We start from the raw sequence: 24221 nt of genomic DNA on the forward strand, positions 1-24221 counted from the left end.
CATGGCTCATTGGCGAAACATGTGACCAAAGCCAGATTAAATATTTACATGTGTACGTAGCTTTTGCAATGCCTATTCATAATTACTCTTAGCTACAAGCGGGCTCAAAATTCAGACTGCATATTTTTTTTTATAACTAATGAACATATGGAAACCACAGGCTGGGGGGAAATCACTGAGTAAATACTGAGCTAAAATTATCTTCTAGGCTCCATGGAATCACCCATGAAAACAGTCACTACCTAGCAAAAGTCTTTGGTTTGAATCAGCACTGACAGCTGAAACTTTCAGGTGGTGGTCTGAGCTATCTGCTAAAAGCTTTTTTGCTCTCTTCAGCATACGTATGCTCTGCATAAGCCCAGACTTCTTGACTTGGCAGGACACTGGTATAAATCACTGGAATACAGCCTCATACAAGTACGCCTCAATACTGAGCACCTACAGTTGTATAATGTGAAGGTGGGGATGCAAATTTATATAAGCAATGAAAACAGAATTTATATGGTTATGGAGAAAGTGCAATAACAATTTTCACATGATGTGAAAACTAGATTTGGCACAACTGTGGTTCAGAGTGCACAAGAGAACAGGTTTCAGAGACAGTTTGGGATTGGTGAGGAATTAGACTATAGTATCTGATATTCTTCACCTGAAATGAAGGGAAAGAATCCCCTGTGGTAATTAAGGCACAAAGTCAAGGGTTTGCAGCTGTGAAGTGTATCCTTAGCACTGCAATTCTTTCCTGAGCAGCTCTAGGCAAGGTCTCATGAATTCTCAGATTCCCACAAAGATATTATATATAATGTATACATATTATATATACATATATATATACAAGGTTGTTTGCAGCTGATTATTTTGTATTTTGTGGTACTATTTGAAGGATTGATTTCTATGGCATTCTGAATACGGGGGGGTGGTCTGCCAGGTCATTTATTGCCCAACTACTTGCAATATCTCCTTGTGCTTTCATACCTGGATGCTGCTGTATCACAGCTAGCATATAGTGGGAAAATCAAACAGAAAAAGGTTTTTTAGTAGTACATACAATGCTATCCTCATAGTTGGAAGAATGACTGAGATCTTGGCTGAAAAATGCATCCTTAAAAGGAGCTGTTATGGAAAAACAGCTCACCAAAAGTCTGTCTTATTATCTTTCTTCCTTTCAGTGAAGACACAACTATGGTCTAACGATTTCTTCTAATCTGGTGACCACTCAGATGCCTGTTGCATGAGGAATAAATTTGAGCTATTTCCCAAACACCAGTCCCTTGTATCTGTTTTTATTTCCATTGCAACTCCCACATTTACTGCTGGTTTAAGCATGAGATAAGAAATTGCTTGTAGCTGGTGTGTACTTTTTCTCTCTCATCAGGGTTATCCAATCATACCTTTATGCTGGCATAGAGATATCACTTCAAAGCTGCCTACAACTCCATTTCAAAAAGAGTTCTCTCTCTCTCTCTTTTTTTTCCCCTTGTCTTAGAAATTCAATACATTTTGCGTTTTACTATATTTTACTGTATTTATCTATTTTTTCCTAGTCTTACTCTTTTTACATATTGCAAACGTTGCTTGAGGAAATCTTTACCTTTCATCTCAGAGTTTGACCGTTTCTAATAGAAATGTGGTCATATTTTACTTTTCTAATAAATAATATAGGTGGGAGGGAGAGGAATTGGTCCATACAATGGAGATGGTGAAGGAACGCCAAATCTTTTAACTGGAAATGGTTCATCAGTGCAAGTGGCTGGGGTCAGAACTCTTTAACGACAGCGTGAAGTTCTGCTTTTCACTAAACTTGCTGAAAACTGCAAAGGCATTAAAGAGGGCTCAGAGGACAACAAAGCAAGGCGGTTTAATAGGATGAACGACTATAAAAGGCTCAGTGAGCAAAGCCTTTTCCCACCAGAGAGGAGAGCCGGGAAACACAATACTCAGCCTACCAGCTACGCTATGGAAGTGTGCTGGATGATGCAGAGAGAAAGAAAACTATTTAACGCTCAAGACAAAGAGCAGATTCTGCCCACAGAAGCCAGAACCAGTTAAAACATGTATTTCAGATTAGGATTTAGCTGCACTTTGATGCTTGACGCCTTGGTGCACCGCGGTGGGACGGGAGCTCTTCCCCACAGCACCCGCCTCAGCCCGCCCACGCAGGACCTTTGCTGCTCCCGATGCCCCCCCAACCCCCCTTTTCCTCAATGCTGTTCCTGCTCCCCTTGGTTTTCCTGCCCACCCCCCCTGCCCCAGCTCTTCCTGCGCCCTGCCTTGCCCTTCACCTCTGCCTGCTGTGGGTTCCCCGGGTGGTGCAGATGGCAGTGGCTGCGGGGCCCTGTGGAGGTGGCGGCGGTGGCACTGCTCATGGCGTGGCCTCCCTGTGGGCGTGGGGCCTGGGCACCGTGGACCAGGGAGCAGGGCAGGAGGTGGTGGTGAGGAGAGAGACTCAAAAACCACTTTAGCAGAATAAAAGAACAAGACAAAGCCCCAAAACAACTCTTGTATCTATAAAAACTGTGTGCTGTAATGGGGAGGTGAGGTTTAAACCCGAAGTGAGGAGCGGTTTTGGCACCCGCCAGTGAGTGCCTGGCCGCCCCCCTGCAGCAAGCAGCGGGCGTTCGCAGCTCTCAAAAGGTCAAAGGGGCCCCTGAGAAACTGCCACGGCCCCAGTGCGTGTGGGGTTCACGGGTATTGAGCCTGAGACCTTAAGGTGAGAACTTGAGCGCAGCAGCTGCAAAGTAGGCTAGGCCTTGAAAGCGGTGGGGTTTTCGTGGGAGCACTGAAGCAGTCTCATGCGCAGCCTGCGGGTCTTTTCGGCCACAGCACGAAATGGCTCCCTGCCAGCATGAGGAAGTGGGCTGCACGGGCCTCCCCTGTAGCTCTTCGCTCTCTCCGCCCGGCACTTTACATTCTCAGTGGAAACAGGCACCCCATGTAAACTTGGGGTGGCGTGAAAGCAACCAGAAGCATCTTAGGCAGAAGTGGGTGCCATTGAACTGTTTATGAAAGGATTTTTGTTGAAATCTCGATTATTTTTTTCATCACTCAGCTGAGGTATCACTGACCTTGCGACTGGCTGCATGAGGATGAGGGCCGGCCAGAGGAAGCCCCCACACCACGCACCTCAGCCGGAGCAAGGAGGGAGCAGAAAGACCTATGGAAGATCTGTGGGACAGCCGCGGCCACCTGCCTCCCTCAGGTAGTGGGAGCAGAGCAGGTATGGCCAAGGCCCAGCCTGGGGAGCTGGGTGAAGCAGGGCCGTGCCCCTTGGCAGTGGTGCCCAAGAGGGAAGTGAACTAGGTCCGGCTCGATTTTCTCCTCAGGAAGTATGGGGGTGCAGTGTTTGTGGAAGAATGGCATAGACCTGCAGTAGCTGTGCCGCGTCTGCGTGCGCACGCACATCAGTGTGTGTTGCTGCAGGATGGTTCCCTTCCTGAAATACAGTGTTATGATGCTATGGGACATTAAAGCTCAAGCTAACAAAGTTTTGGTAGCTGGAGTTAAACTACACTATCTACTGGGTAGAAGTGCTAAAAATGTAGTGCAGATTGTTGAAAGCAATTGTAAATTGTAAAAATGCTTATTTCAGTCTTGCCTTTACTTTAGTCCTCTGAGCCTGTCTGAATTACCTTGTTATCCACCTGAGGGCAGCCTTTTGAGAACAGGTTAGTAGAGACACAAGGCACTGAACAGGTCTGTATCACCCAAGCTTGACACCTTGGTAATTATGATATGAATCAATGCTTATTCAGACAGAGGACCGATCTTTCTCACACAGGTTATCAAGCAATCTTCACACCCTTCTCTACCAATTTTTTATGCATCTATGTAAACACTTTATTGATAAAATAACCAGGTTTTTATTAGTCTTCCCGAAGAAGCTTCCTTGTGATTTGCCCATTTCATCAAACCATTCATCTATAGTGGGGTGCAAACAAAAAAATCTGTCCAGGTGCACTGAAGAAAGTGTAAGTATTCCTAGACATTATGCTTTTCATCCCATTTGACTCTGCCCATGCCCAGAATGAGATTAATGTGGCTCTGAACCACAATTCAGAGCAAAGTGGGACAAATAGCAAAGCATTTTTAGCTGTGTTTGAAAGCATTTTCATATATGTCACTTGCAGCCTTACCCTTGTGTGTGGCCTCTACTCTTTTTCTGTTATGGGAAATCAACCTAATAAAACTTCTCCTTCCCTTCTGAATGAATGTCATTGTTATAATACAATGAGTCAGAAAAGAAACAATATTAACCACAAAATAATGGCAGTCTAACCACCAGCATGAGTTCTCCCCCCATCCATTAATCAACTGCAATGCTCTTAACTGTGTTTCCTTATTGTAATCAAAATCTGGCAAAAATGTAATGAAACTGAAAGTGGAGGGGTTCCCACAAATCAGAAGTAGGATTTTCATTGATACAATTGCATGCATGAGATTTCGTGTTCAGAGCCAGCAAAATGAAAAGGCTTGTTACCTGTAAGCATCACCTGTACAAATCAAGCAGCTCCATATCTGCTTGGGTTTTGGAAATGGAATAATGATGGTTTTAACTTGTTCAGAGTTTTGATAACCAAATGAATGAAGTCTATGACGTTTTATGTCTGACACATTGTTAGCATTGTATTTAAAAAGCTTGCATAACCTGCAGATTCATGTAACACTGTAATCCCTACACTTTGTGTGGTAGGATTGGAAAGGATGTCAAAATACTAACTCCTTATATGAAGTCAGAATCAAACATGGCTAATGTTTCTGCTAATTCTTGTTCCAAGGTAGCTGGCTGCTGAACTTGCCTTTTGTTCTATGACTGCGAGCCTCTCTGGCACGTGGCATGCTGGCCTGGAAATGCTTTAATTAAATTGTCAGAAATACTCTGCTGTTAGCCGTGCTGTTAGACTTGGGATTTGAGATGAAGGTGGAGGTCTGAGTGGGCTACAACAAGCCCTGCAGTTTGAATAGAGTTTTGGTCTAACAGATAGGCACAAAAATAATCCGTAAGGGATTTCCATAAGCAGATTTCCCACGTTGTTCAGGCACACTCATGCAGGTTGTATGTTGCTGCTGCGTGCATTACAAAAAAGGATCTGTCCTGTTTGACTAGTTGTGGCTGAGGTATAGCTGTTTCTATTGTTGATGATACATGACAAGACAATGTAAACACTTTCAGTCATTTGCCTTTGACTCCTTGTTCTGAGTGGCTGTGTGTGCATTTATTTGCGTTTGAGTTAAATGAATGCGACCTGGAGAGTGATTTAGGAAAAAGGCTTGGACTTGCATCTACCTTCATCCTGGACATCTTTAAAACTTTGCCAGTGTACTGTGCATTTTTTAGAGTTCACAAGGGTGAAGTTTGTAAGAATAAATGAGATGAAAAGCAAAAGGGGACCAGAAGAACAGGCTGCCTTTCTTGTTTCCATTTTTAGTTACGCATGTTTCTGGAGGTTTGTTTGATTTTCATTTACCTTTCACGTGGAAGGTATGTCAAGCCCAGACACAGCTCTTCTGTCTGTGCTTTGACCTGGTCATCTGAGCCTTAAAACCGTATAGCTGTGTAACTGCAAGGCAGCTTAAGCTAATGTACCATCTTTTTTGTGACTTACTAGTTTTAGTAGTGCTAACTTGGCTAGCTGGTGTCAGCCCCAGATACTCTCATTTATCTGCCCCGAGGCATGCAGATGTACCCGGAGCTGTTTTGATTGCAGAGACATTACTACAGTTCCGTTTGTGGTTGCTGTCTGTATTTCAAAAGAGAGTTTTTATACATAAAGTACTGGGGAAGCTGAAATTACACTGTTTACTTGTCTTCTCTGAAAGAGAGAGAAGACGACTTGTCCTCTGTCTTTACTTTTTTTTTTCTTATTCTATGTTTTTTGTTTTGTTTTGTTTTGTTTTGTTTAAGCAGGAATCATTCCCCTTTACTTCTTGTTCAGTGTTCTGTCACAAGGCCCTGATGGTCAGTCTCTGAAAGGCACACTGGCTTCGGCTTTGTTGTTATACAACAGTTAATTAGCAGTGGGGCTATGAATGGAAGGCATCTTAAAGCAGAAAGGACACTGTGAGAGTTGTATGGGACAATTCTCATTTAATGCAGATCCTGGGCTCAGATGAAATTTGTTTCTGACAGAAGTTGGTGGAGATTGTATCAAAGTTAAAAATTCTCTCCACTTGTACCAGACCTGCACCTGACCCTCCCAGTGGTCACTAACGTATGGGTGCTAGCTCTGGGTCAGACCTTGAACCCTTGCTGTCAATGGAAGGTTTACCATCAGTTTGCATGGGAGTGGTGTTGGAACTGTAGTTAAAAATGAATAATTGTTGCACTTAATTTTTTCCTGTGCTGCTCCTTGCATGCTGGCTCAGTTGTTGCTCCCAGCATGAAAGGGAAATCCTGCAAAGTTGATCACGCCTGTAAGTTTCAGAATGACAATATAAGATGTTTAAAAAGCTAAACCTCAGCCCCACCCTACCAGGCACAGTTGAGTGTTTATGTAAGTACACCCAGAAAGTCTGCATCAGCAGAAAATAAAGTGTTCTTTTCACTCATTTTTGAGGATCCAGAATAGTGCAAAATTAGTGAATGGCAGCTGTGTGTTTATTTCTCTCCATGAAGTGGAGATCATGTCATAGTCATAGAAGTATTTTGTGAAATAACATTTGCCCCAATTTATGGTACAGAACATGCACTAGAAATTATGTGCTTCTTTTCTCTGAAAGTACTTGTACCTAGCAATTAAATCCTCAGATAGCCTAGTCTCTGCTACCTCAGTTAACTTGCACAAAATCATAACCAGAAGAATGGGGAAATCATGGATGGAGGGGCAAGGGTGTTGCTGGGGAGCTGGACATTATGGCAGATCAAAACAGAGAGCTGCTTGTTGGTGAGTTCTGGTGCTTGGAACTCACATTTTGCAGAAAATTAAATGCTTAACCTAATAGCAGTTTAGGAGGTGGAAAAATTGAAGGTTTTCCTCAGGGTCAAGGGCATCTGCACCCTCTTTCTCTGATAGATGGAATTTCTCTCTCTTGAGTCTTCACACATGAAGTGCATGATGGGAATATGCACTTACATTTAATAGCCTAAAACCAGTAGAAGTGCCAATGTACTAGCTTACTTAAATTAGTCAATACGGATTATATTTTAATAAGCAAGTAGCAGTGTGGTGAGGACATCATCTTTCATACCTGTCTGGGTAGACTCCACTGAGTCTATTTTTCACATGGTTTTTCCGCAGATGTGCTTGGACATGGCTGTACTAAGACATCTGAAATTGCTTGATTGCCTGTATAGGTGGCTGTCTGGATTGTGGCAGTTCTCAGAGAAGCATGTTTTCCATAATAATCCACTGTAGTTTCCTTTAATCTCAAAGAATGTGCCAGCATATGGTTGAAACTAAGATTTTGGCGAAGATGAACCACTTTTGTATCTGTTGAATTTTTGCTCATTCTTAAACATAGGTGATTTCTGGAACTTCACTACTATTTTTTTTCTCTCAGTTAATTTTGAAACCCACCTACCTCTTCCTTTCTTAATTCTGCCAGGTGTGGAAAGAGAAAGGGCAAAAGTGCATTAAAATGAGGGTTCTCGTGGGGTTGTATCATGACTGGAAATTGGGGAACATTGCTATATGTTCCATTAGAGAACAGTCAACATGAATTACAAACTTGTATTTTATGATCCTTTCACTATCACAAAATCTGAGTGTTGCATAAAATCATGCAACGGAAAAAATTACAGAAAAGTCATCCAATATATTGCTGTGACTTCAATCACAACGAGTATACAAAGACATCCTGAAAAAGCATTTAGCTTGTTTGTGAGGACCTCTGTGGGTTAGGACTTGCAAGTTCTCCAGGCCGTCTATCCAAAGCACTTTGCTCTCCTTACTGCTAAAAGTGCCTGAAATTCTCTTTTTGCAATTTAAGTCCATCTACTTTGCCTACAGATCTTACTCTTACATTTTTTTGCTTGTGGAAGATTCCTCTGTATTTAAAATCTGCCAGGATGGCCCCCTTGTTCTCTTGTGCTTTAGACTAACTTATCCCAGGTAATGTAATCATTCCTCAAAGATTTTTTTTTCCCCTAGTCCTCAGAGATGTTTTGTTTTTTTTTTTTTTCTAGACCTCAAGTGATTTTTTCCCCCCCTCTGGAATGTCTTTAATTGGATAGTATTTGTATGGGGACATGCATATAAACATTTTTAAGAATAATCTAAAAGGTCTTGCAGCTTTGAACAGGTAGTGTTCTGCACACCAACCAATGACATCTTTGTGAAGATAGTATGTTAGTGGTTTGACAACAATTGCTGAATATGACCCTGTTAGCAAACAATAGTGCTGAGAGCGTGCAGGGTTGTTCCACGTGTTGCAGACTGTTGTTGTATCAGCTTACCAAACACTGTTGTAAGTGTCAGTTCAGGTAAATAAAAACTACTGGTAACTTAGTGGAGACAGTTTTCTGACAAAAGCAGAACCAGTGCTCCTAGCTCTATTTGGATTTGTGTTTAGTGGTGATCAGGTTCTTCTCAGGCCTTGCTAGAGAAAACCTAAGAAATTCTGTGTGAGTGTAAGTGATCTGTGTCTTATTTTATACTTTGCTTGTGGCCTCTCACCTGTAAAGATTTCAGATAATTTGTTCAGTAGGCTCAGCTCCTGGCAGCGTAGCAAACTGGAACTTTTCTGTAGTTGTTTTATGCCACAAAAATCTGTTTGAAAATCACATTCCTCTGTGACTGCTGCGAGTAATGGAAAGTATTTTCCTGCAGCTGTGTGCTCTGTGCTTTGCCACTGCAGTCCTGTCAGCTGCCCGCATTGTGTTAGGCCGCGCCGACACCAGTGTCCCCACAGTGACCAGGCTGGGGTCTCCTTCAAGATCCAGAAGTGGAAAAGCCCACTGCTTCAGGATCTCCCTCTTGCTCTGCTTTGAGTCTTTTCCACTTCTTGTTTTCCATGAAAAAGTGCTTGCTTTGTATGGCAGAACTGCCAGAAAGGGGGTGCTTACACCGTATTTTTTTTTTGGGGGGGGGGGAGGGGGAAGGAGTGGAGGGAAGTTCATTGCCATCCTGGGGCGAGGAGATGCTCATACCCCAAAAACTGCGTTTTCCTGGGAGCCTGAAACAGTAGCCAGTAGTCCTTGTCCCATTTCTGCTGTGTCCCTGATTTAGCCTCCCACATACCCTGAGCTTCCTCTGTATGCAAGACTCAGCTTGACCTTCCTGAGCTACCAACAGGCCCATTAACATGCCCAGCCACAAAGACCAGCTAATTACTGAGCCTGTGATTAGGTAACAGGTAACGAGTGATGAAGGAGCTCGTCTCCCAAGCTCGGCCCCCTCGCAGAGGCGCCTCACATAATCCGCGCCCTGGCCGTGAGAGGATATCGGCCCGCGCCCCAGCGCTGCGGGCACCAGGGGTACACAGCTGCCTGTGGGAGGCGGTGGCCGTCCCCTGCTCTTCAAACAAACTGCCAGGCCTCTTCCAAAGAGAGAGAGGAGACGTTTTTGCACGATGAAGGTTTCTGGCCGGGGTTCGGCGGCCATCTAGCGGCTGCCCGCCCGCACGGAAGGTAGGCAGCCTGGTGCTCGGTTAGCCCGCCCTCACAGAGGCGTTTCCTGAGGTACTTGTGTGGCACCGGGGGTTTGCACTGGTTCCTTCTGCTCACGCGTGGAGCTGAGGGTCAGAAATGCTGTGGGCAAGGACTTCTGATGTAGCGCAGCGTCTTGGTCCTATGCGATATTTTGGTAAAGAAAGCAGCATGATACAAAAGCAAATGTATACCCAGAAAGGATTTGAAGTTGTTTATCAGGGGAGTTTTGGAGCTTCTGGTCTTGGAGTTGCAGCATTCAACATTTCTGTTAATGACCTGGAAGGAACCTGCAGTCATTGCTGATAAAATTTCGGTTTCAGCCAGACAGGGAGAATAGGGAGATGCTGAAGAAGATAGGTAATGAATGCCAAACACAGGGCTCGCTAGGTAATCTGAGTGCGAGCATCAGACTGCAGAGGTGGAAAGGTTTATTGTGACTGCGTGGTGAGAAAGCCTCAAGGTCGCAGTCTGCAGCACTCAGTGTGTAGTGCAGAGAGATAAATAGAACTTCAGGGAAAGGAAGTGGGATTCCAAGGACTTGTCTGGGTGCATGTAGAGGCAGAACTGTGCCCATCTCTCTGTGTTCTGAATTGTCTGGGAGGCACAGTGGCTATGACAATTTCCTTAGCTAATGTTAGCTGCTTGTTTCCATGAACATCATGGCAAGGTGTAAGAGCATCATGTGCTATATGCCATAATTCATACTGAAATGTGTGGATATACATGTGCACAAGTGTACAGTGTGACTTACAGCTCACACATGCACAATAAAACAGTTTGTGTTATTTTATATACCAAATATCCACAGAAGAGCAAGTCTGCAACTAAAGAAAGATGGATAAGTGTAATGTTTGCTGTTAGTGTTCTGTTGGAATCTTCTTCCTTGTAAAGTGGGTTTGAAAGGAACAAGTCTCCACCCTAATCCAGATACTTGTTGCCTTGTTCTTTTAGGAAAGAAATTAAATAAAAATATTATTTTCTGTTTCAATAGAAATAGTAATATATATTTTTAATTCCAATTGTTTAATGTTTATCCGCATATATCTTGACCCCCTTCAGTTAGTTTTACACAGGCTCTTTCAGCTGAAAAACAACAACAACAACAAAAACAACAAAAAAAACTTCAGTGAGAAAAGGCACATCCAAATAATGAGAACAACTTTAATTGATGTGTCTAATTTTTGGTCTAGCTGAGAGGAGTGAACTGCTCTTCCATAGTCCTGTTTGGTAAAATTTTGAATAAGCTTAGAGATTCTCAGGTGGCTGTCATTCTTTTGGGTTATTTAATTACTGGTAAAGAAGACAGGTTTTATTTATTTATTGATTGATTGATCGTATCACATATATTCCTTATCACATTGACTATGATCAGCATAGATTAATTAAAAAGACCTTAAATGAACTTAGTGACTCAAGATAAATCCATTTGTTTGGCCAGCTAATAGCTTTCTGGTCATATGATGACTCTGACTGTAGAGTTCTCTTGTTCTCCTGTGACACTTCCCACTGCAATCAAAACACATTTCTTGTATTCTAAAGAAGGTCACCAGCTTGTAAAAAAAAGCTGAAAGCATCAGAAAAAGAGAGACAAGAACAAAAGAAGTAGCCATATGTATGCTGAAGCACGGTTTAAATTTTAGGGACAGATTTTGATGAAAAACATGGCCAAAAATACAAGTGGAATATAAACAGAGTTCATGGAGTCTACAGTGAACTTGAGTATGGAGAAATACTATAAAGGATTTAAAAATGTTACTGGACTTTTCAGTTCCTAAACTGCCTTCTGGAAAGACAGCTAGAGGAATGTTCTTAGTACAGTCAAGTTTTCAGTCTTTATAGCTGGCTGTTGTAAGTGTCCAGATGCTTGATGAAGATACATTACTTTATATAAATTATGAATCTTTTTCAGGGGCTGTGACTGAAGTAAACCTGAGTAGCTAGATAGTAGTGTTCCATTCATGTTCTAACATCCTTTGGAGAGGATGCTGTTACAAGATTTCTGTTTCTACAGGCAATAGAGAAGTTGAGATGAGTTTTTATAAATGAACTGTGAGGCTGAGACTGAAAACTTATTTCTAGATTAGGCAAAATGTGTCGCTGAATCTTATGAAATCTCATCATCTCATTGGAGACAATAATTGTCCTAGATTTTATTTTATTTTTTTATTATGGAGAGTGCATATGGTACCTAGATACAGTAATAAACTGTTCTATATATATATATATGTATATATGTATGTATGTATATAGATCAACTTTATGCCTCTGCTAGTGGTATTTCTCAGTATTGCTGTGGGCCACTGTCTGTCTTGAAAGCAAGCAATTTTCCTTTTGGGAACTGTGAGAAATAGTTCTTATTTTGAAAGAGGCAATATGTAGCGAAATTTTCTGAAATTAATTTTGTCAGCTTCATCTGCTGGAAAAACAAAACAAAATGAAAAACAAAACAAACTTAGGCTTTGTAGAAAATTGACTATGCATGAAGAAGTTGCTTTTGAATGTTATTTAGATACACAAGTTCAGATCTGATGACACAGAAGGGTTCTTCTCTTTTTATATTAAACAGAGCAAAAATAGTCATTGAATTTTGTAACAGATTATATTTTATTAACTTAAGCTACAAATTAGTAAGCGTTATTAAGTGGAAAAATATGTTATAGACAAAAACTAAAGGCATGCATTAAAGATATAAAATCTTACTCAGTTTTGGGGAGAGAAAAAAAAAAGTAGTCAGTGCAGAGATATAGCAGTATATAGTGTCCTTCTCCCAGCACTCCAAGTTCACAGAATCATTAAGGTTGGAAAAGACCTCCAAAATAATCTGGTCCAACCATCCCCCTACCACCAAAATCACCCACTAAACCATGTCCCTAAGCACCGTGTCCAACCTTTCCTTAAACACCCCCAGGGACAGTGACTCCACCACCTCTCTGGGCAGCCTGTTCCGATGCCTAACTAATAAGATATTCATGTATTAATGGAAAGCAAAAGGGTACCCTAAAATGCTACTCTGAGAATTTCACGCAGACTAGCAATCACATCAGGCTAACTGCATGATTCTGATCCTTTCTGAACATCAGGTGGACATAGTGACATGGCCAGTGTTAGTCTGCACTGTCAAGGTTGGTTGATGGTGGAGGAGACTGCGTCCAGTTCTCCATCTGCGGCTTCTCCATCTCCATTTTCTCTGCTCCTGAAGCTGACCGTCTCTGTGTATGCATTCTTTACTCTTTTAAAACCTATTTACATAACAGTCTTTGATGTGTACAGCTTCTGTTTCCTTTGTGCTGAAACATGGAAACTTGCATATGCACAAATAGAGGATAATGAAGGTCATAGGATGAAATTAAAAAGGGGGAAGTTTAAGCTGAACATGAGGAAAAATATCTTGCCAGTGAAAAGTATTCTGCAGTAAGCCCAACCTCCTGGGGGAATAGTGGAAGCTCCGTCTGCCGGAGTATTTAAAACTAATGTAAAAGTCAAATAAATATGTGGTAGAAACAGTTTTGCCTTGGCAATGAGATAGAACAGATGGCTTAACAGATATTATCCATTTCTAACATCTATGATTTTGTCTGTAAGATGTTAAGTCTCTAGAATTATCCTGCACAGGGCTTGTGTCAACTGAAGCTATATAAGCCATAAAAAACCCGTATGCCTCTGGGTTTTATTTCATTTTCCTCTTAGAACAGCAATAATGGTTAAAGTTCAGGGCATATACTGCAGATAAGTAACTGGCTGGGATTAATGATGCTTGGTTGTATGCTGTGCTATCAGTTTTTGTCAGCTGACCATGAATTGAAAGGAGGTGACCTCCGCCTCAGTCACTATCACTTAAAAGAAAAATTTCCTCCCTTCCTCTCCTAGACGCAGTCAGCTTGTAAGCCTCACGTGCTCACTTTGGTGCCAGATTGTCAAGTCATAGGTTGGATGTCTGTTGTAGGTTATTTATATAATTTAATTGGCCCAGACATCCTTGGCAATAGCTTAAAAACATATGTAATGTTTTTATATTTTTAAGCAACAGCTTAAAAACTGCTATAATAAACAGTCTTATCAAGTATTCCACACCATTGTCCTAACAGAATAAATCCCCACTAGACTCCAGATTTTCTGCTGAGCCTCACCTATCAGTCATGTCCTGCCTGGCTGCAGAGAAAACGAAGGGGTTTGCAGTTATCCTGCAGGTTAATGCATTTAAACTGGGTGGGGGGGAACATTCTCCCCCCTTCCCCCTCCCCCAATCCCCCCAAGAAAAACAAAACCAAAAAAGCACAAAACAACAACAAAATTAAACCAACCCCCCCGCCCCCCCCCCCCCCCCCCCAAAAAAAAAACAACTAAAAACAAGGAGCTCCTCTGCAGGGCATGTTGCTTGTATGCAGAGTTCCTTCTGTGCAGTGTGGAATTTGTGTCTGTCTGCAGCATTAATGTGTGCAGACAGACACCCACACATGGTGCTGGTTAAGGAGCCAATTAGCCAATTAATGTATCATACAGGCTGCAGCATAAAAAGACTCCATAGAAAGGCTTTGCTGCTCTAAAACAGTTATTAACCCGAAAGTTTAAAAAAAAAAAAAATCCATTAAATGTTTACTGAGCTGACATTGGTTAAGATTCTGGGAGGATTTAGCAAGATATGGTGGTGACAAAGCATAAAGGAAATACACTTCTTAGTTGGACCCACTTTCCAGTGAAAGTGATAAATCTGCAATTCTGAAAAATACATGATTTTGGTTATTTTTTTCCCCCAGTAAAGTTAGTCTGAGGGAGATAACCCCAAGGTAAATGACGGCAGAATGCTTGAACTTTGGCTGATGAGAATCAACAGAAGAGTTCATAATGAAAAGTCATTTGCTAAGCAATGTTGTCTGTATAAAGTTTGGTCATTTTTCATTCATGTGTTATGGTCACAGACCTCATCTTGTCCTTACTATAACAAAAAACTTCAGTCATACAGAACAGGATGAAACTTCATAGTGGTATGGCTAACTGTTTCTTCTTATATTTCTGTATTTTAAAACTAAGGAAATGTTAGAAGGAACTTTGTAAAATACACGTAGTAGATGGATTCCTAACTGCTCTTTGCAACTTTGAAAGCCTCCTGTTTAATACAGAATCCCTTTTAGCAAACCCAGAAGGCAGAAATGGATTGTAATCCAAAGCAGAGCTTGAATACTCATCTATAAGCCTGTAAAAAGGGAAAACATCATGGCTGGGAGCTGATACCAGAGATAAATGTGAGTAAGAGGGCTTCTAAGGAGCAGCTTTGGCAATGTGCTTAAACTGCCCTTTTAGAAATGCTTTTAACAGTATGTGATAAGTGTATGCTTAAAGGAGGAATGTATCTGGGGTAAGAACTGATTAAAAATTAATTTACAACATCAGCATGAAAAGTAGTAGAGAACAGGCTAATATTTTATTTAAAATGGCATTACCTTCCTATGTTTCTCTAGTGTGTGTTTTGCTATGAAATTGAAGGCCATAGGATGCAATTCTGTCAGGACCTCCAGGAGGATTGAAATGTTTCTTTGAGGAAAGAAATTAAAAAAAAGTCAATTATAGATATAAGACTGGAAGGATCAAAGCACAATGTAAAGGAATAAAATTAGGAGACAGTTGTGCTGGTGTTGAATATGACAGCATTTTCCAGCACTAAGAAAGAAACAAAAGGGTGAAGTGCTTCATTAGGTGAAGCCTGAGCTAACCAAATTAATGTAAAATGCATATATAGTGAAACACAAAGTGTAATGCTGCATATGTCCTTTGTAATCCTGAAGGTCATCTTTGGAAAAACATCTGGGCTCTTTGACGTTTGGCCAGTCTGAATCAACACATACAAGGAGGCGAGCTAAATGCAGAGCCAGGTAGAAGAAGCAGTGTGATTTTTAGAATACAATCTGTATGCTAATTAGTGGGTTGGTGCTGTTAGTTTTAACTAATTATGCTTGTTCCTACATGTTGGCTAGAATTGTAAGGTTAGAATTATAGTCCAACAGATATCACAGCTGGACCTGAGTTAAAAAAAGAAATAGCATTGCAGGAAAATCTTGTCTCGTTATTACCATCAACAATAAGTTATTGCTGAACTGCTGGAAAGTGTATTTTTCACCCAGGTGCTTGCAACCCTATGTAAGTCCTCCCTCAAAACAACAACTAGCTAAAGCAGCTGATGGAAATCAAGAAAACAGAAGCAAATGCTTAAGGAAAAAACATCTTACAATGTTGATTATGAGGAGGAACGGTTTCAGAAGAGTAGTAAATATGGTAATAGGGCTGGAAGTGCATTGCATTTTTGGCAGGTCTTTCACTTCTTTATTATTGTAGGGATAGCTGCTCTAACATAGGCCCATCTACCCCTGGTTCTGATTAACAGCATCAGTTCCTTTCTGCATGTAGTTTTGTTGAGCACTTTTTTTTTAAAAAAAATTTCAGCTGATTTAGGATTTCATCCACTTGGATCAGTACTTTATTTCCACAGACAGGGACGTAGTATATGTAAAACGTGTCTATCTCTGAACATAGCAATCCGTATTTTACCAGGTACATTTCTAACAATATAATTCAGCTTTCATTTAGACAGTTTTGTAATAGTATACTTCCCCTGATTTCCATAAATATACTTTATATTTACTGTGGTTTAAGTGGGATTAGATAGGATCCTAGAGTAAAACTGATACTGGACAAATAAGACAAATTTTATTTTGACTAGGTACATTAAAAAAAATCCACCTCCCATGTTCTGTCTGCTGAATCCATGATGAAGCTTCTCTTCTGTATCTGGAGAGGGAACCATTTCTGCTCTGCAGGTGAGTGCTGGCAGTGCTGGATTTTTACTGTGTGTTTCCAGCAGAGGGCAGATAAATACACCTTTTCCACCTTCTGGAATATTTGTAAAGCAAAGTTCCACTGTAAAAACATGAACAGCAAATTTATATATTGCAGCAATAAATTATGAATCTGTAAAAAGAAGAAATAAAATCAAAACAAGCTCTTCACATAAAAACAAAGCCAAACAAGAACCCAAACTCAGCTTTTCACTTGTTGCTGCCCATTCCCTGTGTTTGAAATAGATCTGAATTTCCTGTAAGATTTTAGCTACTACAGATAAGTATATCATAAATAGAAGAAAGATACTTGACTTACAGCTCTTTAAATATCTAGCTGCAATATAGTAGTATTTTTCAGTGCCTTCTACATCTCCCAAGTAGTGTCCAGGGACTCCAAATAAATTTGTGTTTTACCACATCAAAATAATTCTGACTTTTTACAAAGTAAAAGAATGTCATATTAGCTAACAACTGTTGTAATAATATTGATAAATTTCCAAAACCAACTGGACTTTGCCGTGTTTGCATACATGTTGATGTCACTATTTGTTTGTATCATCATAATGTCTGCAAGTTCCAGTGGCAGGCATCTCTGTCTAGGTGCAGTACAGTGAAGAACTGCAGTCTTAAGTCAATGAATTACAACACAGCAAAGCAGCCAACGCTACTGTGCTTGGATAATTACAGACTTTGACAACAAATGGATTATCTTGTTGATAAAGTATATTGCCCAAACTGATAGGCTTTGAAAGTCATGATTTTCCTCTCGGGATAAAAGTGGCATCTCTAATCAAACTCTCTTTGTCTTTAAAAAATATTTATTCAGTATATGGAAGGAAAGGAAAAGGGCCTGGGCCGGATTTTCTCCAGCTGGTGGTCACACAGGATTGCTATTGAAGGGAAATGTGGGTAAAAGTCACGGTGTGATTGCACTCTGTCGTTAGGTGAGAAATGGTATCACCATGGGCTTCTCAGTTCGCGTCTTTTGTTGAGTTCCAACAAGTGGCATCAGTCTGAATAGTCAATGAAGTCATAAGAATCTAGAAAATGGCAGCTTTTTTTCTTTTATCCTGCTGTTCCATTTCAAGTAATTATACACATAATACAGGAACAATTACAGTGTAAATTACTAGCCCTTTACTGACAATTTTGTCTTTCACATGCTATTCTTTTCCCGGTGGCTTATGCCCTCCTGCATTGCATTAAATTGCTCCTAGAGCTGGCAATTAAGTTGAATATGAAAGGCCTAAACCTTCAAAAGGAAGCCTGAATATAGGAGGGATGCTGGATCTGGCATAGGAGGCAGACATTTGGCTGGCTGCATCCTTAGGCTGCTGTCCAAGAGCAATTGCACTCTAAATGTAAGAAGAGCACTCCCACCTGAGCTGCTCCTCCAGCAGATTTGCTTTACTTTCCTCACAGCTCAGGTTAGTGCCCTGTCCACCCAGTTTCATGGCTGGAGAGAGCTAAAGGTTGAATAATGGCATGTTTACAATTCTTGAGGCATTCTGACTGTTTCAGTGGAGGTAGGAGAAGAGTAAGATATATTCTATAATAGAAGCAGATTCCTTCAGTAAGTAAAGAATATTTTTATGGGGCAATAAAACAGTTGGACATTAACTCATAGATGAATTCCAGTTGCCTGCATGACAGAGACAGGCCATTTGCAAGCCACAGGGCTATTTCTTTTTCTTCACGCAGGACAAATATGGCCGTTTGGATCATTTTTTCTGGCTTCCAGCAAGGGATTGGTGATTTCTATATGCTAAATGGGATGGTGTTTTGAACTACTTGGAACAAATGGAGAGAAAATTGGACTGTTGTGATAAGAGCAGGGAGTTTCAATGCAGATGGATTAACAGGTCACCTTTATAATCTAAACTGCTTTTTTTCTTCACATAGGGCCAGCATGCACCTAAACTTTGTCATAATCTATCCTAGTCAGGCTCCTTCTTTTACCAAATGAAATAGTTTAAAAATCTACCTTTTCTATGAATTAATAATACCTTCAGAATTACTGCTCCACTCTGTCATAACCAAGAAATATTGTTCTGGGAGTGGAGGATGAATATACTTCAGGAAAAAAATATAAGGGGAAAAAAAATGTTTGTGTAAAAGAAAATATCTTTTGTCAAAACTAAATGAGACCATCTTAACCACTTCCGATTGCTTCACGTTTCTGTAGCCTATGAATTGTATCTCAGGTGTAAACATGTCTTGCCCTGGAGCCATTAGGGCAACACAGGGGTTTGGCTGGATCGTTAGGAGTTTTGGTCACTACCGCACATTCTGCTTAATAATTTACTGATACTGTCATTCTTGAATCATAAAGAATATAAAGGAAAAGTCATAAGTACCTTACTTTCCTCTTGGTTAGTGATGTTCTTTGCCAGCTGTTAAGCCTTTGGGATATCTTCTTTTGTGGTGTTAACTCTAATTACCTCACTAGCTATAGGATTTTAAAATATTAGCCTCAGCTAAGTGGTGGGAACTGAAGACAATTGGCTGATGTTTTAATTGTGGCTTCATAACCGATTACAGACTATTGGACATTTCCTGTAGCCTAACAATATCCACATTGCTTGCTTGTATTCTGGGGCAAACAATATACTTTTTTTTTCTCAACACTTTTCTCTGTATTCCTGTTTCCAGGGCTTTTCAAATTTATCCACAACAATTAGTAAATATTTGAATATGTTTGTGGAAATTGTAGATCTGGTTGTTTGGCAAAATTTCAGGGGCTTTTTTAAAAGCATTTTAGCATTTCTCAATCTGGATGCCTGGAAAAAGGCCAGACAATAATATCCTCACATATCAGGCTGCACAGCAGCACAAAGGCATACTGTTTCTATGACAACAAATAGCTTTTTCATCTCCCCAAAATCAGTTCTATGAAGTACAGTAGCCCAGATAACAGATCAGTGGGATGACGGCAAGTCTTCTGGATTTGAAGGTATACAGGTGCCCGTAAAGGTTCATATTTCTCAGACTTTGGTTCTGCTAATGCTGTAGTAAAAAATTTTGACTGCAGTGCAGCACAGAGATGCCTGAATGAACTTCAGGTTAGGTTGCTCAAGGTCTGACAGCAATCCACCCAGTGCATAAGGAGCTATGAGTTCACTTGCTCTGCTGGGAAGTGGCCTATGGTGTTGGTTTGTCTTGTTCAAATGCTTCCCAGCGAGTTACAAGGAAGCTACAACGCAGAATACAGTTTTTCTAAAAGGAAAAAAAAAAAAAGTTTATTTCCTTCCTATCAGCATTCAACATGCTCACAAATTGCAGTAAAAGAAGTTACTTTGGACTAAGAACAAATTTTCACATTTTTCTCACATCTTGCTAGGCTTTTGCTTCCACATTTTTGAGAACACCTTATATATCCCATTCCTCAGTTCCTCCCAGATCTCCACAGAACATTTCTTTTGCAGTCTCGCTTTACCAACTTTGCACTTTGCTGCTTTTAACAATTATTATTTAATGGTCGAGTTCCAGGTAGTCTTATCCTTCCAATATCTTATCTGGTACCCTCGATCCTCACTATTTCTTTCTCCCTCATCTTTCAAAACTCAGCATTTCTGGTTGTCCCTTGAGCCTGTATCTTGATGTCTTCTCTCTCTCTGTCAGCTCTGAACACCAAAGCAGTGACAGCAGCCTGCAGGGAATTCCTGGCAGTACACTGGCTGGCAGGATGGGTGGCAGTGCTGCTGTGTGCTGATAGTGTGGGCTCGCTGTCCTTCAGGCACCTCCTCTAAATCTAGTTCTTGGAGCTGCCAGAATGGTAGCCTTTTGTGGACTCTTTGTAGGTGCCAAGTTCCTTGTAAACGCCTAGGGAACAGACAGCTTGCAGCTTGCCTTCTCTGGTGGTAGCAACAGCAGTCAGTGGACGTGGCTACATTTACCTTCATTTTTCACTCTCCACCCAGAATGAACATATTTCTCACCTGCCTGTTATTACAGCTTTAGAAAAATCTTCCTTCATTGCCTAACAGGATCAAAATACTAATAGTTGGCAGCAGGAGAGAATATTTTGTTCTGCATTGTCTATTGAGATTTTAAGTTTCAAAGGGAATGAATTGTATCCAAGATGATGTTGAGCAGCCTGTTGTCCTTAACCAGCTGTTAGTACTGTGTGCTGTGGAAGGAAGGCCTTCTTTTTCACCTATTTTGCTTCAGCTCTTTGGTGTACTGTATATTCACCCTTCCAAATTGTAAACTAAATTAAGGAAACAGCTTCCCTTTACTATTTTTTAAACAAGCACTCTCTTTTATTAAAATATGATTAGTTAAGCAATGTAAGTCACAGAAGGCCAAAATGAACCAAGAGGATAATGCTACTGGAGACGTTTCAGGGAGGAAATGCAGTTAAAATTCCAGCAGATTGTGAGTTTGACTCCAGCATATGTGAAATTTTCTTAAGCAAAATGTGCCAAGAGTACTCCACATTATGTTCTGGATTTTGCACCTCATAATGGTGGATATAATTAGCAAATGGACTGGAATACACAAAGGAAAAGATATTAGTATTCCAGAAGTAGTGATGGTTCAGTGTTGAAATGCCCCCTTGTTCCTAAGGGAGCCCCAAAGTCATGCTAGCATCCTACCAAAATTCAGATCAGGTATTTAGGCCTGGAATATGAAACGAAGACACAAAATGAAAGAGAAAGATGGGGATTTCAGTATTCTTAATCAAAGTCTCTCTTAGATCAAGTCTCTCCTGGCTCTTTTTTTTTTTTTTTTTTTGTAAGAAGAAAAATAGTCTTGCAGGCTCCTGTAGTAAACCTATCTTCTCTGTGTTTGAAAATCCTTGTCCCAGCTGAAGTTCAACTACCCGGAAATGAGAAAGGAGGAGCTGAATCACAGTATAAGAAGAGAAACATTCTTTAACTTCCAATGCAATTTTGCTGTTTCTCTGACAAAAGAGCTGGAGCAGGGCGTGTGGTCACAGCTTGGGCATGTGAAGGGCAGGTGAGGTAGGAGTGTGACAGACATAAGGCGTAGTGAATAAAGCACCAGCCAGTGAGATTGGAGTTGGCTTTTTCATCTCTGCCTCTGACCAGATTTTCTGAGAAGGAGGACAAACAGCAGTTATGCATGCTGGGGGTGCTAGTCTTTTTTTTTTTTTTCCTTGAACTCCTGAAGACTGGTCCAGATCCATTCATAGCAGTTGAAGTATTTCCATTTACTTGAGTAGTGCTCAAATTCCACGAGCAAACCAGCAGTTACAGGCTTTACATATTACTCTAATTGCTCCAGAAGACCACTGGGATTGAAAATATTCCAGAGCCTGAGTGTCCTGACTGCTGAGCTATTAAAAATTGAGTTAAAGGCTGAATATTTAGGTACATTTTTGTGGAGATAAATCTGTGATACAAAATCCATGAAGCCCTACCATATTGATTTGAGTCTGTATTGATTTAAGTGGAAAAATGTATTGTTTGTCAATACAAGACATATGGTCAGCTCCTACAATCCTGATGACAGTGAGATGAGAACTGAGTTCAGTATCTGGACTTTAAGGTTACAGTTAGATAAATGTACCTGTTGTGTTTCAAAATAATTATGTGCTTGAAAATGAAGACCATTTATTCACGTCATTTGTCTGTCTCTGACCCAAGAATGACGTCCAACTGCTTTTAGGTACAAGAGAAGAAACAAATGTTCTTTGGTAGAATTCATTTTAAAAGATGTCAACTAGAAGATGTCCTTTGCTACTGTGTCAGGAAATTTCAGGGGGATATTCCAAGAGGGGAGGATTGACAGAAAAGGAATTGTCAGGGGAAATGTAGCTGGAGTTTAAAGAACTATGTCTGGTAGTAAGCATATGACACTTTTTCATTTCCCTTCTGCTCAGGGACTTACAAAAAAAAAATCAAAGCAATTTTCCTGGCTGCAACCTAGAACTGTAAACCTCATGAATACAAAATATGTAGATAATCCAAATACATTTGCAGTCAAGGTTTGTACAAGCAGATAGACCATTTCTGTAAGCCTCTTGAGGACATTTGCAAGAGCTGTGGCAGGGTTTGACCTTGCCTATGTATTTTGTCAAAACAAGGAAAGTTGTAATTAGGAGGTGTAGACTTGAGAGGTAAAGGTCAGATAATTCACAAAAACCACTATTTAATGTGTAGTTCTCTGAGCACAAATGCTGATATATGAGTACTGTTGATTAAATCTAGTGTGTCAAATCCCTTCTAATACCATAATGCTTAATGGATTACAATGGAAAATCATAAGCAAGAAAAAGGAAGAACAGTGAGATTATTTAATTATGCAAGCATTAGAAGGGGAGGCTGCTTTTTCCTATTCGAAATTACTTGCAGCTACAGAAAATGTGAAGTGCTTGTTTTTTATGTGAAAGTAATTCAACTTTCCTTGACAAAATATTTCCTGCTCGTAACTGGTGCGTGACACTGAAACATTTGGCAAGCCATTGTGTATGGTGATCGGGCAAATTTTGCTACCCAGCAGCACCTTCCTGAGATTTGCCTAGGGGATCTTGTTGCAATTTCTCTCTGCCACAAATAGTGTTAGTAATTAACAGCATGACATGGACGTCTGCTTCAGCACCCGCTAGCACTTTTGACATACTCTTTGTTACTTAATAAATTAATAATGACCCAGTTGGATCTGAACTGACAGTTTAGGATTTGAGCCAGTCTGATAAAGTCACTGCCATATTTTGGGAATGCCCTTGGAGTTTACAGCTCAACTCATGATCTGAGAGACAAGGAAGAGGCACAGAGAAGCCTGTAGCCTGTTCATTCTTTCTGTTTGTGCTTGAGTGGTACATGGTCCCTTGGAGCCTGCTGCGATACGACACAGATTAAAGCAAGCCATAGCTGCAGTCTAAGCCTGGTGGAGAGTCACTGAGCTGTACATTCCCTGTATATGCCCTGTGGTATATTTAGTCTTATGCTCGTAAATAAATTTGAAACAAAATCTCTGCTTGAAATGTAAGGCTGCACCTCAAGGGATTCTACTGAATCCTCAGTGCTGTAGGAGGTGTGACTTTCCTCATTGTGGAGTTTGTGGCATCTGACTATACATGAACCAAACCAAAAGCACATTTTTATAAGGAGCAGTGGCCCTTACCTCTTCTACATTAGTGCTCTGTGGAAGTCAGCCATCTGTTGGCCAGCAGGTTAGAACCCCCATAAGCATCTCTTCCCCAAAGCACTCACCCAGGAAATAAGCCGTGCGTTCATTATGACGGGGGTCTCAGGCTCTCTCATATCTCATTCCTGTCTCCAGGAATTTTACTCCTATAATGGTACTCTCAGGCTCTGCAAAAAATTACTGGATGAATTCTGAAACTTCTTCCATCTTGCCTTATTATTGCACTAGTATTATTTTGCAAGTGAAACATACAAATTTCCCCTAATTCTTTTGCAATATGGGGCAAGTGAGTTTTGCAACCTGAGAACTTCCTGTAGTCAGAGCTCATCATGGCATAGCACATCCCGTCTTTAGGTATAAAGTTCTTCAACTGTCATACAGATAGTGAGGTCTTCTTCATAACAAAGTATTTGTTTTCATGTTTACATGATTTTTTTTTTGCAATAGAGTTGCATCAACAGCAAGAATAGACGATGGGAGTCTCATGTCCAATGGTAAAGGCCTATGAAGTGTGAAGTATGCAGATATACAGAATGTTAATTCTTTAGAAAGATAGAAGAAAAATAGTCAACAAAGCAAAAATTTCAGTGGTATTGAAAAACACTGCTTTCTCTTTTGATCGATGGGTTGGTCTCTCTCTGACCATATCACAGCATCAATCTGGGCTATTCTTAGGAAGCGTAATAGCT

The 24221-nt window shown here is 40.6% G+C and overlaps 1 long non-coding RNA gene across 3 annotated transcripts in view; it reads left to right on the top strand.

The window, feature by feature from the left end:
• Positions 1 to 9014: 9014 nt before the first annotated feature.
• Positions 9015 to 24221, top strand: part of LOC106039409 (uncharacterized) — a 319959-nt gene continuing 304752 nt past the window's right edge. The window contains exons 1-3 of one of the 3 annotated variants that reach the window (XR_010833403.1): positions 9015 to 9565; positions 15367 to 15453; positions 16299 to 16395. This is a non-coding gene — a long non-coding RNA (uncharacterized lncRNA). The remainder of the gene's footprint in view (positions 9566 to 15366; positions 15454 to 16298; positions 16396 to 24221) is intronic. The other 2 variants (XR_010833405.1, XR_010833406.1) reach the window with 2 other exon arrangements.

This window comes from Anser cygnoides, chromosome 8 (assembly GCF_040182565.1).
Source record: "Anser cygnoides isolate HZ-2024a breed goose chromosome 8, Taihu_goose_T2T_genome, whole genome shotgun sequence".
Taxonomy (NCBI): Eukaryota; Metazoa; Chordata; class Aves; order Anseriformes; family Anatidae; genus Anser; species Anser cygnoides.